This window comes from Crocuta crocuta, unplaced genomic scaffold (genome assembly GCF_008692635.1).
Source record: "Crocuta crocuta isolate KB4526 unplaced genomic scaffold, BGI_CrCroc_1.0 scaffold64, whole genome shotgun sequence".
NCBI classification, from domain to species: domain Eukaryota; kingdom Metazoa; phylum Chordata; class Mammalia; order Carnivora; family Hyaenidae; genus Crocuta; species Crocuta crocuta.
The window spans coordinates 5,259,888-5,274,146 of NW_027530640.1; the positions used below are offsets into that span (position 1 = coordinate 5,259,888).

General features: G+C 37.4%; 1 pseudogene; it reads right to left on the minus strand.

The window, feature by feature from the left end:
• Window positions 1-1,553: 1,553 nt before the first annotated feature.
• On the minus strand, window positions 1,554-2,879 carry LOC144235366 (magnesium transporter NIPA2-like; annotated as a pseudogene).
• Between the last annotated feature and the right edge of the window lie 11,380 nt (window positions 2,880-14,259).

The window sequence follows — 14,259 nt, forward strand, 5'->3', positions numbered from 1 at the left end:
GGCTTATCCATAGGACAAGGCTGGCTTTTGCTTTCAAGGTCTATGTGTTTTCGTCTGTGAAAGCTCTTCCAGCAGCAGCAAGAACATGGTTTCCCATATTCCTACAACCAGTGAGTACATCCTGACTACAGAGAGAGTTTCCCTTAGACTACATTATAGGGACATCTTCTTATGAAGGTACAGGTTTAAAGAAACAGTTTTAGCTTAGATCTAGCTCTTCCAGGAAGACTTTGAAAGTTCAGGCTGTATGCCTGTTCACTGGGCCTCAGGATCACAGCACATATGCTTCCTCTTTAATGTTTTTTTCAAGTATTTAGGAAGTAGCTGTTCATGTCTCAAAAAAAAAAAAAAAAAAAAAACCCACTATGGCCTCTCTATGAGAACTGGTACTGTCTTCTCTGTTTTCCTAGCCCTAATACCCAGGAGAGTAATCAGCACATGAAAGGCGCTAAAGAACATTTGTTGTTTAGTTTGCTAATTTAGTTTGTCTTTTCCAAAGGACAAAATGTCTATCTTCTCTTTCTGTTTGGCTCAACCACACCAGTGAACTGTGCTAGAGTAAAGTACTGGAGCTTAGAGTAATAGACTCCAGTGCTCCTCATGGCAACAGAGAAGTGAGGTCTCCCTGCAGACAGGAAGAGGAATCTAGCACAAGAGGGGCCACAGGTGGGAGCAAAGGATTCTGTGTGGTTCTCTATCATTTCCTTTTTTTTTTAATGGTTTCAATTTTTCTTTTCATTATAACATGAGCTAAATTTAAGGAATGAGTCTTTTGACTTTATGTCCCAGAGTTGTTAGAAAATATAAATGACAATATAACTTATGAAAATAGACTGAAAAGTACAAGAGCTGATGTAAAATGGTAATTAAGGTTCCAGGTATCAAGGAACTAGAGTAGGTGAAGAATGAAACCAGTCAGGCTACTGCCTGACAGATGCAGGATGCGCTGGTTTAGCGACATGCCATCAAGGAATAGGAAGACCATCAAATGTGTGGTGATAAATCACAGCATGAGAAAAATTTCCAGTGGGCAACTGCCCACCTTTTTTTCTTTGGTAAATGAATTTTTCCTCATTTAATAACAAGATTCTCTTAGGCTAACATTTCAAAATTAAAATCATTTGTATAGGTAAGGTAAATCACAGGATAATGATTAGGAAAATTTTCTTCTTTTTTAAATCAAAAAGCTTCTAAACGGTCAGGGATTGATGGAGTGGAGATGACAAACATACACATCAGATTTTCATCACCAATGAAAAAATAAATCATTTTTATAGACTTAAAACTGTCAGTGCACTTAGACTTGGCAAAAGGAAAAATTTAAATACTTCTATATTAATACAATGTCAATAGAAATTGGCCAAGTAATGAGGTCATTTTAGTGAAGTACCAACATATAAATATAAGAAAAATAATTTCTTGGTCCAAATCAGTGAAACTTTAAAAAAGATTGTCTCTAGATAAGATTTGTCGAGAACAATGTTTTTTCATACACATTTTGATACTCAAATTCACTTTATAACACAATTATAGATTAATGTTTTAATTAATTTTTAAAAAGCTGTGAGATCTCCAATTCTTCAAGAGATATTTTCACCATTGTGTTGTTCAAATCCATAGGTTAAGCTTTCTTCATTATTATTAAGAACTTTATACATGTTAGAGAGATTGCCATTCACTATTTTTTTGTCTTTTCAAAGAGACAAAAGGAGACTAGCTAGACCAAAGCTGATATCTTTAGAAGCATGCAATGAGAATAAGAATATTCCACAATGATTGTAAAGAAGCCACTCAAAGTACCAACAACATCAACAGACATATCTTGCCACTCCTTAAAAACAACAGCTGAACATAGGGTGCCTGGGTAGCTCAGTCGGTTAAGCATCTGACTTTGATTCAGGTCATGATCTTGCTGTTTGTAAGTTTGAGACCCATGTCAGGCTCTGTGCTGACAGCTCAGAACCTGGAGCCTGCTTCGGGTTCTGTGTTTCCCTCTCTCTCTGCCCCTCCTACACTCATGCTCTGTCTCTCTTTCCCAAAAATAAACATTAAAAAAAATAGCTGAACCAGTTAAAAGTGAGGTTGTAAAGTATATGTAATATATTGAAGTCAGAATGAAAGTGTTGAATATATCCAGGGCCCTGCCCAGGTAATTAATCTGTATGCTCACACAGACTAAAAGGCTCACCAGCAGAATCTTGGCCAGGGGATGTCACAACACAGGCTTTCCAGCAAACATCTCTTTGATAGCGATGCCTAGGTCCTTAACACAGGACAATGAAAACACTCTGATTACAGAGTAGATTGTTATGTACACAACAAAGTTTATCTGTCTTGCAAGGTCCCATCTCAAAGATTAATATCAATGACACAATGACTACAAGGGTTGCAGAGACTACAAAACCTGGATCTCCCATCTTATGAGACCTTTCCTTTGAAGTCTTGATCTCCTCTTCTCTAGAGCATGAATGACCACAACTGTAGATCCTAGACTACTTAGCAAACAACCAATTTTCCCATGAAAATTATGTATTTCATTTAGAGTGAGTGTATGAAGAAAGAATTCACACTTACTGGGCTGCTGAGAGCTCCTAATGAAGTTGCAAGGGTGGCTGGTACAAAGGCATATTCAGCAAAGTTGGCCACCTCACCTGCTCCCATTGATAGCAATCCAGCCCATCACAATGATTCATTAATACACGCATGGCCACCTTGACCTGCTCTCCTGGAGCCTTTTCTGGCAAACTGTAGAAGATCTTGGTTTTTTTGTTGTTGTTGTTTTGTTTTTTCAAAATTAAACTCCTGCCAATGAAAATGCTGGAGTTCAGAGCCAATCCCAGGCCAATGTAAGAGTCATATTTTCCACGCCCCTGAATCATTTCATTTGTTATTGAAAAAGTTCTTGTGAGTCACAATGATCACAAAACAGAAATGACTGTCACTGGAGGCAGGATTATGCAGTCTTCAAATATATAAGTTTAATATGGTCTTTCTTATGAAAAAAGGGCTGGAAGAGGTTAGAGATGGTTCATTCACTCCCATTTTCTTATAAATAATACTCCTTATTCTCATTTAAAGTTTTAAACCCTGGCAGAGTAGCTCTGGCCCTACTTGGAGGCTATCCATGCGGCTTCCCCTCCACTATCTGGCCCTGATCAACTCTACTCACATGCCCACAGAAGCTGCCCCCTCTTGAGCTCTGGCAGTGAGTGCCTTCCTTGCCATACAGTAGGAAGTGAGAATTTCTAGGACTGCAGCCATGTGCATCTGGCCTCCTCCATGGGGTAGCACTGAGGGGAACGTTTTCCAGATGACATGCAATGCTTAACCCCCACCGCAGGAACAAAGGGCACTCCCCTATCACTTTCCATCCCAAGAAATCATCTCAATTCCAGGTGCCTGAAGGAGACATCATCACATTAGAAGAAGGGGGTAAAGGCTTTTTTCTCTTCTGAGTGTTATTTTAAAACAGTCCCTAAAGATTTATCTTTGAAAATTTAGAGGCCCCATGAGCTAGAAGACAAACTTCCCATAATATGAGCTCTGACCTTCTCCTGCCACTCAAAACACAGCTCAAAGGATTAGTATTTGGCCTTACTAAAAAATAATCCAAATGAGGTTCAAAGAATTCTCCAATACGATAATCAGCAACCTGGAAGTAAAAAACAAACAAATAGGGTTAGCTCATCGGACAACCTTCAAGGCACTTTAGGAACTCTGCATTCCTAGGCCTGCACCTAAGTGAAGACACAATAAGCAGTTTATCTAGTACCTGCATCTAGATGAGGAAATTAAGGATCAAAGAAGATATGAAACTTATCCAAAGTCACAAAGCTAGAAAGTAGCAAAGCTGTGATTCACACCCAGGCTTTCTGGTTCCTGAGCTCATGATCTTCAACCCTCAGCCATTTGTGGACCCAGAGGAAAAAGGATGAGGCAACCAACAAACAGACTGGATAGGTTTCTGTGGAAAGGGGCATAGAAGTGGGGCTCAGGACATTTGAAGGCCAGTGTCCCCAAAATGGAGTATGGAGAGCTTCAGACTGGAGGTAACCATAAATCAAATGCAAGATGGAAAATGGTGGGATGCCTGGGTGGCTCAGTCAGTTCAATGTCCAACTCCTGATTTTGGCTTCATGATTTCATGGTTGTGAGATTGAGTCTAGCATCAAGCTCTGGAAGCTGAGTGTGAAACCTTCTTGGGATTCTTTCTCTCCCTTTATATCTGCCCCTCCCCACATCTCTCTCGAAATAAATAAATAAACTAAATATGTATATATATATATGTATGTATGGGAAATATATATATGGGAAATGGCAAGAACAGGGGATAGCACAGAGATTATCTACTCAGATGGACTCAGATAAATCATACCTGGAGAAATTCTGCTGTTTCTTCTGACAGCCCAGTGATAAGCTAAATCCTTTGATTTACTTGGCCAATCACAGGGTCTTCCTCTTCTGTCAGAAATGCACTGAATGGGGAAACTCAGGAAGAAGAGGAGGGCATGAAAAAGAGAGAAAACGGGACCGATGTGAGTTAAAAGAAGCAGATGGGGTAGAGATTGAGGAAAAAGATGGTGGGGTTCAGAGGTCACTGCTCCAGCAAATGTCACAACTGACATTTTTGGCTCAGAAATGCCATATGAGAATCTTTAGAATCCTTATGACGTTAGCCTCCACAGGGCCCACTGAACTCATTCCTTCCAACCCTCTTATCTGGTAAGGACAATACTATGATACTGAGGAAGTAAACTGTGCAACTTTATAAAGTCAGTAAGTGGCAGAGCTGGGACTATAACTCAAGGCTTCAAATGTTTAGTCCCGTGCCTTTTTTGGTGGTATAATAAAACTTCCTAAACTTTTTTTTTAATCCAAGTTAGTTAACATATAGTATACTATTGGTTTCAGGAACAGAATTTAGTGATCCATCATTTACATATAACACCCAGTGCTCATCCCTACAAGCACCCTCCTTAATGCCCATCATGCATTTAGCCCATCCCCCCCACCCAAAACCCCTCCAGCAACCCTCAGTTTGTTCTCTGTATTTAAGACTCTTATGGTTTGTCTCCCTCTCTGTTTTTATCTTATTTTCCCTTCCCTTCCCCTATGTTCATCTGTTTTGTTTTTTAAATTCCACATACGAGTGAAATCATGTATTTGTCTTTCTCTGACTTTGTTTAGCATAATATACTCTAGTTCCATCCATGTTGTTGCAAATGGCAAAATTTCATTCTTTTTGACTGCAGAATAATATTCCATTGTGTGTGTATACATAAATATATGCACACCACATCTTTATCCATTCATCACTCAATGGACACTTGGGCTCTTTCCATATTTTGGCTATTGTTGATAGTACTGCTATAGACATCTGAGTGCATATGCCCTTCAACTCAGCACTCCTGTATCCTTTGGAAAAATATCTGGTAGTGCAAATGCTGGGTCATAGGGTAGTGCTATTTTTTTAAAATATATTGTCAAATTGGCTTCTATAGAACACCCAGTGCTCATACCAACAAGTGTCCTCCTCAATGCCCATCACCCACTTTCCCCTCTCCCTCATCCTCCTTCAACCCTGTTTGTTCTCTGTATTTAAGAGCTTCTTATGGTTTGCCTCCCTCCCTTCCTGTTTGTAACTTTTTCCCCCTCCCCTCCCCCATGGTCTTCTGTTAAGTTTCTCAAGATCCACATATGAATGAAAACATATGATATCTGTCTGTCTTTGACTGACTTATTTCACATAGCATAATACTCTCCAGTTCCATCCACGTTGCTACAAATGGCCAGATTTCATTTTTTCACATTGCCAAGCAGTATTCCATTGTATATATAAACCATATCTTCTTTATCCATTCATCAGTTGATGGACATTTAGGCTCTACCCATAATTTGGCTATTGTTGAAAGTGCGCTATAAACTTTGGGGTATGTGTGCCCCTATATATCAGGACTCCTGTATTCCTTGGGTAAATTCCTAGAAGTGCTATTGCTGGGTCATAGGGTAGTTCTATTTTTAATTTTTTGAGGAACCTCCACACTGTTTTCCAGTGCAGTTGCACCAATTAAAACCCTAGACGAGAAAGCAGGAAACAACCTCCTTGACCTCAACTACAGCAATTTCTTACTCAACACATTTCCAAAGGCAAGGGAATTAAAGGCAAAAATGAACTACTGGGACCTCATCAAGATAAAAAGCTTCTGCACTGCAAAGGAAACAATCAACAAAACTAAAAGTCAACTGACAGAATGGGAAAAGATGTTTGCTAATGATAAATCTGAGAAAGGGGTAAAGTCCAAAATCTATAAAGAACACACCAAACTCCACACCTGAAAAACAAATAATCCAGTGAAGAAATGGTCCGAAGACATGAATAGACACTTTTCCAAAGAAGACATCCAGATGGCCAACAGACACATGAAACAATGCTCAACATCACTCAACATCAGGGAAATACAAATCAAAGCCACAATGAGGTACCACCGCACACCAGTCAGAGTGGATAAAATGAACAAATCAGGAGACTAAACGCTGGCAAGGATGTGGAGAAATAGGAATCCTCTTGCACTACTGGGTAATTCTATTTTTAATTTTTTGAAGAACTTCCATACTGTTTTCCAGAGTGGCTTCAACAGTTTGCATTCTCACCAGCAGTGCAAAGGGTCCCCTTTCTCTGCACCTTCGCCAACATCTGTTGTTGCTTGAGTTGTTAATTTTAGCCTTTCTGACATGCGTGAGGTGGTATCTCATTGTGGTTTTGGTTTGTAGTTCCCTGATGATAAGTGACTCTGAGCATCTTTTCATGTGTCTGTTAGCCATCTGGATGTCTTCTTTGTATTTTGTTTTAATCTTTATTTTTGAGAGAGAGATGGGAGGAGGGCCAGAGAGAGGGAGACACAGAATCCAAAGCAGCCTCCAGGCTCAGACCTGTCAGCACAAAGCCCAATGCAGGGCTTGAAGTCACGAACCACAAAATAATGATCTGAGCTGAAGTCAGATGCTTAATCAACTGGGCCACAAGTGCCCCAAGGATGTCTTCTTCAGAAAAGTATCTGTTCAGGTCTTTTTCCCATTTCTTCACTGGGTTGTTTTTTGGGTGCTGAGTTTGATAACTTCTTTATAGATTTTGGATACTAACCCTTTATCTGGTATGTCATTTATAAATATCTTCTCCCATTCCATAGATTGCCATTTAGTTTTCCTGATTGTTTCCTTTGCAGTGTAGAAGTTTTTATCTTGATGAGATCCCAATAGTTCATGTTTGCTTTTGTTTCTCTTGCCTCTGGAAACATGTGAAGTTAAGAAGCTGCTGTGGCTGAGGCCAACGAGCTGTTGCCTGTATTCTCCTCTAGGATTTTGATCGCTTCCTGTCTCATATTTAAATCTTTCATCCATTTGGAATTTGTTTTTCTGTATGGTGTAAGAAAGTGGTCCAGTTTCATTCTTCTGCATGTAACAATTCAATTTTCCCAACACCATTTGCTGAAGAGACTGTCTTTTTTCCACTGCATATTCTTGCTGCCTTTGTCCAAGGTTAGTTGGCCATACCTTTGTGGGTCCATATCTGGGTTTTCTATTCTGTTTTACTGATCTATGTGTCTGTTCTTGTGCCAGTCCAATAATGTTTTGATGATTACAGCTTTGTAATACAGCTAGGAGAAGTCTGGAATTGTGATGCCTCCAGCTTTGGTTTTCTTTTTCAGGATTGCTTTGGCTGTTCAGGGTCTCTTCTGGTCCCATACACATTTTAGGATTGTTTTTTCTAGCTTTGTAAAGAATGCTGGTGTTATTTTGACAGGAATTGCATTGAATATGTAGACTGCTTTGAGTAGTACTGACATTTTAACAATATTTGTTCTTCCAATCCATAAACATGGAATGTTTTTCCATATTTTTGTGTCTTCATCTATTTCTTTCATAAGCTTTCTATAGTTTTCAGAGTATAGGTCTTTTATGTCTTTGGTTAGGTTTATTCCTAGGTATCTTACGGTTTTTGGTGCAATTGTAAATGCGATTGATTCCTTGATTTCTCTTTCTGCTGCTTCATTATTTATTGGTCTATAGAAATGCAACCAATCCTTCATTACCCTTTTAATGTCATGGGATCACTAGTGATGCCCGTTCTTTCATTTCTGATATTAGTAATTTGTATCTTCTTTTTTATTGATTGCTTGGCTAGAGGCTTATCAAATTTTATTCATCTTTCCAAATAACCAGCTTGTGGTTTTGTTGACTTTCTCTATTGTTTTCCTCTTCAATTTCATTGATGTCTGCTCTTTTATAATTTTTTTCTCCTAACTTATGACTTAATTTGCTCTTCTTTCTTTCTAGTTTCCTAGGACAGAAGCTTAGATTCTTGATTTTAGATATTTCTTCGCTTCTAATGTATATGTACTCAGTGACATAAACATCCCTCTAATCACTGCTTTTGCTGCATCAAATTTGGTAAGTTGCATTTTCATTAGATTAAAATTCCTAAATTTCTCAAGACTTTTTATTTGATCCATATGTTATTCAAAGGTGTATTGTTTAATCTACAAATAATTTGGAATTTTCCAGTTTCTTTCTAGTGGTGATTTCTAGCTTAACTCTGCTGTGGTCTGGGAACATACTTCGTATGACTTATATTCTTCAAAATTTGTTAAGATGTGTCTTATGTCTGAAAATGTGATCTATCAAGGTGGATGTTCCATGTGAGTTTGGGAAGAATATGTATATGTAGCCTTTGTTGAATGACATATTCTATAAATGCCAATTAGATTCAACCGACAGATGGTGCTGTCAGTTCAACTATATCATTACTGATTCTCTGCTGGCTCTCTCTGTGAATTACTGATGGTGAAACATACTGAGGTCTCTAACAATAATAGATATTCCTATTTCTCCTTTAAGTTCTGTGAGTTTTTGTTTCATGAGTTTTGATACTATATTGTTAGGAGCACGTACATTCAGGTTTGTTCTGTCTTCTTGAAGAATAAACTTATTATATAATGTCATTCTCTATCATTTTCTTTGCTCTGAAATCTGCTTTGTCTGATATTAATACAATGACTTCAGCTTCCTTTTTTTATTTAAAGTTTTTATTTATTTTAGTAATCTCTATACCCAACATGGGGCTTGAACCCATGTCAACATCAAGAGTTGCATGCTTTCCTGAAGAAGCCAGGCAGTGCCCCCTTCAGCTTCCTTTTGATTAGTGTTAGCTTGGTATATCTTTCTCAAACATGTTACTTCTACTATATATGTGTCTTTGTGTTTACAAAACGTTTCTCACAGACAATATGTGGTTGGATTTTTTTAATCCATTCTGATAGTTTCTTTTAATCTATCATTCTCATTTAAAATGGTTTTTAATATTGTTAGATTAATACATACCATATTTGTTATTCTATTCATTGCCCTTATTCTTTGTTAGTCTTCCAATCTTTTTCTTCCTTCACTGGTTTTAATAAGGCATTTTATATGATTCCTTTTTCTTTAAATCTCCTATTAACATGTCATATTTTCTTTAAAAAAAGCTTTCAGTGGTTTCTTGAGAGTTTGCAACTAATTCAAGTCCACTTATAAGTAATAATCTACTGCTTCATGGCTGGTGCACATACCTCATAATAGCATATTCCCAATTTTTTCCCCTCATCCCGTATAACAGTTCTGTCATTCATTTCACTTATACATAAACTATAATCACTTAATATATACTGTTGTTATTATTACTTTGAACAAACTTATCTATTAGACCAGGTCTAAGAAAGAAACGTAGAAGATTTTATTTTGGGGGGGGGGAATGATTTTATTACACCTTCATTAATTTCTCAGACTCTTCCTTTCTTTATATAAACCCAAATTTCTGACCTATATAATTTTCCTTCTTTCTAAAGAACTTTTAACATACCTTGCAAGGTAGGTCTGCCAGCAAGAATTCCCTCAATTTTTGTCTGATAAAGTCTTTATTTCACCTTAATATTTAAGAATAATCTCACTGGATACAGAATTCTAGGTTGGTTGTTTTTTTCTTTCAACACTTTAAATATTTCACACCACTCTCTTCTTGTTTAATTCTGAACAGAAATCTGATGTAATTTTAATCCTTATAGCTCTATATGAAAGATGGTTTTTTACCTATGGCATAATAAGAGATTTTTTTTTCTTTTATTCTGTGCAGTCTGAATGTGAAATGCCTAAGTGTTGAATTTCTGGAATTTTTCCTGCTTGGTGTTCCTGGAGATTGCTGGATTTGTGGTTTGGTATCTGACCTTACTTTTGGAAAATTCTAAGCCGTAATTACCTGAAATATTTTTTCTGTTCATTTTTCTCTTTCTTCTCTTTCTGCTGTTCTCACTGTACATATGTTACACCTTTTGTAATTTCCCCACAACTCTTACATATTCTGTTCTGTTTTTTACAATAATTTTCTCTTCAGTTTGGGAAATTTCTGTTAACATACCTTCACTTAAAGTTTCAATTAAAGCTCACTCCTTCTTTCTTCATCCATTCCTAATATATTGATGAGGCCACTGAAACCTTTTATCATTTCTGTTACAGTATTTTTAGTTCTATAATTTCTGTTTAAAACTTTATTAGAGTTTCCAACTCTCTGCTTATGTTATCCATCTGCCCTTGCATATTGTCCACTTTTTCCATCAAAACAATTAGCATAAAGGAAAAACAGGGGAATTCAAGATGTTCACAGAGAGTGTTAAAGAATTCAAACATAGACTTAGAACTCTAGAATGCCACACACATGTACAGTACGGTGTATATTACCAATAAAGACATAAGTAGGCCCGAATTTCTCACATCCCACTGTCCTTGAGTCTCTGCACAGGTCAGATGTGAAAGTTAAGGCAGAATTGTAAACTGCCTGCCAGAATATTGAAGGTATGCCCTGACACCCACACAAGGTCCCTCAGCAAAGGCTGAGAGACTTTTGGTTCCAGATATCTAACGAAATATTGGTCCAATAATCAGCTGACCTACAAACTAAAGAAGCAGGGATGTAAATGGCCACATAAGAAAAAAATACATATACAATACAGAATAACACTGTGAAAGTCACTATAAAAACAGCACAAACAACAACAAACCATGTTAATGGGATGAGGGGCAATCTAATTTCCAGAGTTCCCATACTATAATATTTTAAATGTCCAATTTTCTCACCATAAAATAGAAAAAATGCAAAGAAACAAGAACATATCTTTCTTACACAGAGAAAAGCAGTCTGGAAGCCCATACACTGGACTTAGTTAATAAGATTTTTTTTAATGTTTATTCATTTTTGAGAGAAAGAGAGAGAGAGAGAGAATGCAGAGAGAGAGGGAGACACAGAATCTGAAGCAGGCTCCAGGCTCTGAGCTTTCAGCATGGAGCCTGATGCAGGGCTCAAGCTCACGAACCACGAGAATCTGACCTGAGCCAAAGCTGGATGCTCAACCTACTAGTCACCCAGGCATCCCAGTTAATAAGACTTCAAATCAACTATTATAGTAAATATTTTCAAAGAATTATAGGCAACCATGTCTAAAATGTTAAAAAGAACACATACACATGCACAAAATAATAATACCTCACCAAAGAGAGAATATAAGTAAAAAGAGTAAAAGTATAAAAAAGAACCAATAGCAACTCTGGAGTTGAAAAATAAAAGAACTGGAATATAAAATTCACTAGAGGGGCTCATCACCAGATTTGAACTTGCATAATAAAGAATCACTGAGGGGCACTTGAGTGGCTCAGTCAGTTAAGCATCTGACTCCTTTTCTTTTTTTCTTAAATAGTTTATTGTCAAGTTGGTTTCCATATAACACCCAGTGCTTATCCCCACAAGTGCCCTCCTCCATGCCCATCACTCCCCTTCCCCACCCCCATCAGCCCTCAGTTTATTCTCAGCATTCAAGAGTCTCTCGTGGTTTGCCTACTTCCCTCTCCCCAACAATTTTTCCCTTTCTTCTCCCCCATGGTCCTCCGTTAAGTTCCTCCTATATGTGCAAACATACGGTATCTGTTCTTCCCTGCCTGACTTATCTCATTCATCATAACACCTTCAAGTTCCGTCCACATTGCTACAAATGGCCAGATTTCATTCTTTCTCATTGCCATATAGTATTCCATTGTATAAATAAACCACCTCTTCTTGATCCATTCNGAGCCCATTTCTTCACTGTATTATTTGTTTTTTGGATGTGGAATTTGGTGAGTTCCTTATAGATTTTGGATACTAGCCCGTTATCTGATATGTGACTTGCAACTATCTTTTCCCAATCTGTCAGTTGCCTATTAGTTTTATTGATTGTTTCCTTTGCCGTGCAGAAGCTTTTAATCTTGATGAGGTCCCAATAGTTCATTTTTGCTCTTGATTCCCTTGCCTTTGGGGATGTGTCAAGTAAGAAATTGCTGCAGTTAAGGTCAAGGAGGTTGTTTTCTGCTTTCTCCTCTAGGGTTTTGATGGTTTCCAGTCTCACATTCAGGTCCGTTATCCATTTTGAGTTTATTTTTGTGTATGGTGTGAGAAAATGATCTAGTTTCATTTTTCTGCATGTTGCTATCCAATTCTCCTAGCACCATCTGTTAAAGAGGCTGTCTTTTTTCCATTGGATACTCTTTCCCACTGTGTCAAAGATTAGTTGGCCATACATGTGCGGGTCCAATTCTGAGTTCTCTATTCTATTCCATTGGTCTATGTATCTCTTTTTGTGCCAATACCATACTGTCTTGATGATTACAGCTTTGTAGCAGAGGCTAAAATCTGGGATTGTGATGCTTCCCATTTTGGGTTTCTTCTTCAATATTACTTAGGCTATTCGGGGTCTTTTGTGGTTCCATACAAATTTTAGGATAGTTTGTTCTAGTTTTGAGAAGAATGCTGTTGCAATTTTGATTGGGATTGCATTAAACGTGTAGATTGCTTTGGGCAGTAGTGACATTTTAACAATATTTGCTCTTCCTATCCAAGACCATGAAATGTTTTTCCATTTCTTTGTGTCTTCTTCAATTTCTTTCATAAGTTTTCTATAGTTTTCATCATACAGAACTCTTATATCTTTGGTTAGGCTTATTCCTAGGTACTTTATGGTTTTTTGTGCAATTGTGAATGGGATCAGTTTCTTGATTTCTCTTTCTGTTGCTTCATTGTTGGTGTATAAAAATGCAACCGATTTCTGTACGTTGATTTTGTACCCTGCAACTTNATTTTGTATTTTCTCATAAAACCAACTCTTGGTTTCATTGATCTGTTCAACTGTTTTTTTTTTTGATTCAATATTGTTTATTTCTGCCCTGATTTTTATTATTTCTCTTCTCTTACTGGGTTTGGGGTGCTCTTGTTGCTCTACTTCTAGTTCCATAGGTGCGCTGTTAGATTTTGTACTTGTGCTTTTTCTAATTTCTTGAAACAGGCCTGGAGTGCAATGTAGTTTCCTCCTAGGACTGCCTTTGCCACATCCCATAAAGTTTTGATTGTTGTATTCTCATTTTCATTTGTTTCCATATATTTTTAAATTTCTTCTCTAATTGCCTGATTGGCCCATTCATTCTTTAGTAGGGTGTTCTTTAACCTCCATGGTTTTGGAGGTTTTCCAGACTTCTTCCTGTGGTTGATTTCAAGTTTCATAGCACTGTGATCTGAAAGTGTGCATGGTTTGATCTCAATTCTTTTATATTTATTGAGGGCTGCTTTATGTCCCATTATGTGATCTATCTTGAAGAATGTGCCGTGCACACTTGAGTAGAAAGTGAATTCCATGGCCTCAGGATATAGAGTTCTAAATATATCTGTCATATCCATCTGGTCCAATGTGTCATTCAAGTCCATTGTATCTTTAGTGATTTTCTGTCTAGTGGATCTATCCATTGCTGTAAGTGGAGTATTAAAGTCCTCAGCTATTAGCGCATTCTTATCCATAAGATTGTTTTTGTTTGTGATTAATTGTTTTAGGTGCTCTGGTATTTGGTGCATAGACATTCATAATTGTTAGCTCTTCTGATAGATGGACCCTGTAATGATTATATAATGTCCTTCTTCATCCCTTGTTACTGTCTTTACTTTAAAGTCCAGCTTGTCTGATATAAGTATAGCTACTCCAGCTTTCTTTTGACTTCCAGTAGCATGATAGATATTTCTCCATCCCCTTACTTTCAATCTGAAGGTGTCCTCAGGTCTAAAATGAGTTTCTTGACACAGCAAATAGATGGATTTTGGTTTTTTTAATCCATTCTTCTACCCTGTTTCTTTGGATTGGAGCATTTAGTCAATTTACT